Source organism: Doryrhamphus excisus, chromosome 20 (genome assembly GCF_030265055.1).
Source record: "Doryrhamphus excisus isolate RoL2022-K1 chromosome 20, RoL_Dexc_1.0, whole genome shotgun sequence".
Lineage (NCBI taxonomy): Eukaryota > Metazoa > Chordata > Actinopteri > Syngnathiformes > Syngnathidae > Doryrhamphus > Doryrhamphus excisus.
Genome location: NC_080485.1, coordinates 15,612,582 through 15,618,737, shown reverse-complemented (window position 1 = coordinate 15,618,737; position 6,156 = coordinate 15,612,582).

The window sequence follows — 6,156 nt, the reverse complement described above, 5'->3', positions numbered from 1 at the left end:
TTGAAAAATAATTGGAAAGCGTCTATCGTCACAAACTACAAAATAATGTTACAATTCTTTGGAAAATTAGGTTGGTAAAAAGTTAAATAATGATAATAAAGCACAAATATTAGGAAAATAAAGTCTTAAAATTATGGGGGGAAACATACAGAAGAAAGTTGAAATATTGTTGAAAATAAATTGAAAAAAATACCAAAAAAGTGTAATGTAAGAAAAAGTTCATAGTAAAAATACGCCCACAGTGGAGTATAATAGCGCAGTACAATACTCCAAAGAAAACATTCTAAATGAATGTAAGGGTACATATAATAATTAAAAAAAACACCTAAAAAAGTACAAATGATGAGTAAATATAACTGATTATAAACGTCCCAAGATATTTTTAGTGTTGTAAAGGTCATGCCAAGGCCATCGGTGGCACTATAACATACAGAAGTAATTATGTTTTAGTCATAAAATAAGTTTGAATGAAGTAGTAACGGAAAGAAAAACACAATAAAAGCAGATAATAATGCTTTCAGGTCATGATGTTTACGAACGACACTGAATGCAGCATACGTTGTGAATGAAAAATGCTTTGTAAGACATGCTAGCATATACTACGTATGAAATACAGATAGCTTTATGATAACATTATGCTGTCATAAAGCCCTCGGATGCACGCTTCACGTGACAGCACCTGGATAACGCATACATATGTCATACGTTAGGACGAGCTGCTTCCATCCCACCACCGAAGGTCCTTAGGGGTCTTTCATCCCCGTTTCCATGAAAGGCGAGCACAGCCAGCACTCGCATGAAGGGAGGATGAGTGCTGATGCGTTATGACAGACAACCCTGAATGGGTTTGCTGTGATGACTACAAAGAGACATGTTTGGCCTGAGGCTGCCACACAAATATAAAACAAAACAAACAATAAAAAAAAAAATCAACGGTTATGTTTTAATCCAACTGATGATTACTTTGGTAAAAAGTGGCCAACTGTTTTTGCAATGGCTGCATGAGTCATGGATACCTAACCGGATATTGCAGAAATGAAGGAACCAGTTACACTGCAGGACCAAAGCGCTTCTCTGCATTCTTTCAGCATGAAGATGTCAACTTCCGGGTGCGTTTGGGATCCTTATCATGTTGGAAAAGTACCACACGGCCCCAGTCTCTGCAGTACATTCATTTTTTCCTTCAATGAACCGCAGCTGCCCCGGTGTTGGCAGCACTCATGCAGTCCAGAACCGTGACGCCACCACCTCCACGATGCGGTTACGCTGGACGCTGACTACTTTAAAGGGCATCCAAGTGTCCATCCAGTAGCTTCAGTCATTTTAAAAGACAATATGAAATATATAAAATATATAATATATATATAAAAATAAATATATATAAAAAATATGAAACCAAAAAAATTCAAAAAAATTAAAATTAAAATTAAAAATTAAAAATAACATGAACAAAAAATACTATATGTCTGTAGTTTATGTATATTTATGTCATATATATATATATATATATATATATATATAGCCCTGTGATTGACCAGTCCAGGGTGTACCCCGCCTCTCGCCCGAAGACAGCTGGGATAGGCTCCAGCACCCCTTGAATATATATATATATAGTACATAAAATATAAAATAAAGTTGTATTATGAGAAACAAATAAAACAATACATAATGTTGTCAACAATAACAATAATTTTAGCTATCCCTATATCTTTCAGTTAAAAATATAATATTAAAAATATAAAAAATAATAATATTTAATATATAATATAAATAAATAGTATATTTAATATAAATATAAATAATATTAAAAAAATATATTTAAAAAAATATATATAATTTGCCTCCAATTCAGTAGAAACCTTCCTTAAAGATCAAAACAATCTTACATAATTTCATAGTCTCTATTTTTTTTTAATAGTTTCTTAGATGATCAGTGTCTACAAGCAATTTTCTGTGATTTTATTGATATTAGTATGCTTTATTGTAGTAGTGTCATTTGTAATGTTTCCTTTAGAAGGAGCCACAGGCAATAATCAACAAGCTATTGTGGAGCATCTCCTATCCTGGTGACCTTTAGGTGCCCTGAACGCAACACAACTCAAACCTGGGCTTCTTGCAGTGAAGCCTTTCCTTACTCGTTAATGTGCTTCCTTCTATCTGGCTCATTATCATGATTGAAGTTAATTAACTCTTGAACTGTTGCGGTTCGATGCCACCCTATGTCTCCACCCTATGAAGATTGTCAGTTTGCCTTTGAATCGGACTCCTAAGTGCACCGGACGATCTGCCGCGTGTGCAGACGTAGCAAACTCCCGCAGAGGATTAAAGTGTGAAGCACATTGCAGCTGTTTGCAGTCAGCCATTGTTAGTTCTCTATTCTAAACTGTTTGGACCGATATAGAGCCTGGACAGCGTGCCACCGCGACCATGGCGGAATGTGAGCCGGCGCGGCGCGTAAACAAACCGTGAAAAGAAAAGAGTGTTTATCACGGCTTCCGACATTTATCATCAATAACTCTTTAAGCCGACCCATTGAGCTTGGATGTAATGCATAATTAAAGAGCCTGGCGTACATTTATAACGATGCGCTGACAATAACAATCATTAATGCAAACACTTCCTGTCTCTGTGCTCTTTTAATGGCTGGAATATTGGGATATGTTGCTCCAGTGGCCGTGTGTGTGTGTGTGTTTCACAGGTATCGCCTTCTGTGTGTGTGTGTGTGTGTGTGTGCGACGGCCTCCTGGCACACGTCAAACCCAAATCTAACAATAGGCTTGACGTCAGCGCACGTTTCGGAGTCTCAATGTATGACTGTAAGCAGCAATGCAAGGCGGTACTGCAGAACAAATCCACACGGAGATATTTATATTAGATGGATATTTACCGTAAACGTCATTCGTCACCAACAGTGGACCTCCTTCCTCATGAAGGCGGCATTGCCACCAACCCACCCTTAGCCAAATTAGCCCACCACACGTGCATGACACCCGCAGGACAGCGGTGTAAAAAAATGTAAATAAATAAACTAGTTAAAAAGCAGGCTTCACTACACATCTTAAAATAAAGTCTGCTACCGGGTAACACTTTACAATAAAGTACACAAAATGATAATAGTTCATGAGGGACGAACCTACCTAACCCTAATCACTACTCATTGGTTCCTCATTAGTTCCTCTGTAACTACTCTAAATGTATGTGCCTTAGTCAATAGGTCCTCAGTAACTACTCTAAATGTTTACATGTCTTAGTCATTAGGTCCTCATTACTACCTCATTACTTCCTCAGTAACTACTCTAAACGTATTCACCTTAGTCATTAGGTCCTCATTACTACCTCATTACTTCCTCAGTAACTACTCTAAATGTATTCACCTTAGTCATTAGGTCCTCATGAGTTCCTCATTACTTCCTCAGTAACTACTCTAAATATATTCACCTTAGTCATTAGGTCCTCATTACTACCTCATTACTTCCTCAGTAACTACTCTAAATGTATTCACCTTAGTCATTAGGTCCTCATGAGTTCCTCATTACTTTCTCTGTAACTACTCTAAATATATTCACCTTAGTCATTAGGTCCTCATTAGTTCCTCAGTAACTACTCTAAATGTATTCACCTTAGTCATTAGGTCCTCATGAGTTCCTCAGTAACTACTCCAAATGTACGAGCTTTACTCAGTTCCTCATTAGTTCCTCAGTAACTACTCTAAATGTATTCACCTTAGTCATTAAGTCCTCATTAGTTCTTCATTACTTCCTCAGTAACTACTCTAAATGTATTCACCTTAGTCATTAGGTCCTCATTAGTTCCTCAGTAACTACTCCAAATGTACGAGCTTTACTCAGTTCCTCATTAGTTCCTCAGTAACTACTCTAAATGTATTCACCTTAGTCATTAGGTCCTCATTAGTTCCTCAGTAACTACTCCAAATGTATTCACCTTAGTCATTAGGTCCTCATTACTACCTCATTACTTCCTCAGTAACTACTCTAAATGTATTCACCTTAGTCATTAGGTCCTCATGAGTTCCTCATTACTTCCTCAGTAACTACTCTAAATATATTCACCTTAGTCATTAGTTCCTCATTAGTTCCTCAGTAACTACTCCAAATGTACGAGCTTTACTCAGTTCCTCATTAGTTCCTCAGTAACGACTCTAAATGTATTCACCTTAGTCATTTGGTCCTCATGAGTTCCTCATTAGTTCCTCAGTAACTACTCTAAATGTATTCACCTTAGTCATTAGGTCCTCATGAGTTCCTCATTACTTTCTCTGTAACTACTCTAAATATATTCACCTTAGTCATTAGGTCCTCATGAGTTCCTCAGTAACTACTCCAAATGTACGAGCTTTACTCAGTTCCTCATTAGTTCCTCAGTAACTACTCTAAATGCATTCACCTTAGTCATCATCAGACCCTCATTAGTTCTTCATGACTTCCTCAGTAACTACTCCAAATGTATGTGCTTTGCTCATTAGGTCCTCATAAGTTCTTCATTAGTTCCTCAGTAACTACCCTAAATGCATGTGTCTTAGTCATTTGTTCCTCAATAGTTCCTTGGTAACCACTCTAAATGTATGTGCCTTAGTCATTACGTCCTCAGTAACTACTAAATGTATGTGTCTTAGTTATTAGTTCCTCAGTAACTACTCTAAATATATGTGTCCTAGTCATTACTTCCTCAGTAACTACTCTAAATGTATGTGTCTTAGTTATTAGCTCCTCAGTAACTACTCTAAATATATGTGTCTTAGTCATTACTTCCTCATTACTTCCTCAGTAACTACTCTAAATGTTGATGCGCTCCCCCCAAAAAACACAGTCTAAATGAGATAAAAATACAGCCACCATACATACATACATACATACATACGTATATACATTCCAATACACTATTGTGTTACAGTTGAAGTGTTCACTGCAGCTCTTCCACTTGGACACAGATCATCCCAACAACCTCTTGACACAACCAAGTCCTGACTTAAGGCGAGTTTACAAGACATTTCGAGTATACAGACGTTTTTTTTTGTCTGCACTTTGTGTAAATTACTGACGATGCACCTGGAAAGTGTCTTTCTGCACTGCAAACGCGGCCATATTTGATCTTCAACATAACGTTCTTATGTAAAGCGAAAAGAGGGTCAGCAAAATTTGCTTGGCTTTGCGTGACTTTTAGGAATATAATGTTGTAAAATTCCTAAAATAAGGAATCAGGTCTAAGTTTTTTTGATTTTATGAAGTTGGAATATGGTAGATCTTCAAAGGAACTCCTAGAGACAAACAACCATTCACACTTAAGAGTAGTGACTAGCAACAACTTCTCATTTTGCAGATTGCATTTCCAAAGTAGGGAAAAAAAAGCGAGCGCTTGTTGTGTTGCAATCCCAACTGAAGGTCGGGATGATCCTGGTGTTTGATTAACAGCTGCGACGGAGCCTTGGTGCTACTGTTGTTGTCCGCAGAGATACTTTCCCTAACCAGAAGCCCAGCAGAGGACACGCTAACACGGGTCAGCCCGACAGAGTTTATCATCACCGCCATGGAAACATCTCATCATGTTGCACTCGCACGCCCACCGAGCAGGATGATGGAGTAAACAGGCGTCAGCACGCCCATCATTAATGTGTTTGGATGCGCCGCCGTCATGCAGGAGGACAGCGCCGAGCCTGATATTCCACTTTGTTCAAGTCATTTGTTTAACCGCCGCTTTTCCTTCCAGCGGTGACGTCATCTTATAATCAGCTTCGTTAGTCGCCTGCAGCATCTTCTACGGGGGTAAAACAACTGCCACGCCCACCTTTGTCACCTACAAAAACCTTGGTCGGCCTCACTAGCTTTATGATCTCATCTGGTACACTGGACATGGCATCTGTAAAGCTGCCGAGATGGAAGTTAAAGGTTTGGTTAAAGGTTACATATTATTAAAAAATGCAAATAGCAGTTGTTTTTCTATTGGGCCACAGCCAATATTATTTAACATACAGTAGAAACCTAAAAAACAAAACTTATGAGAATAAAAGCACTAATAGTATAAGGAAAAAAAACATCATGTTAGTTGTATAAAGTTGAAATATGAAAGAACAAAGGAAAACAACAAATACAGACTTTTGGAAAAGATTATGGGAAGAAAGGATGGAAGAAAGAAAGTTGA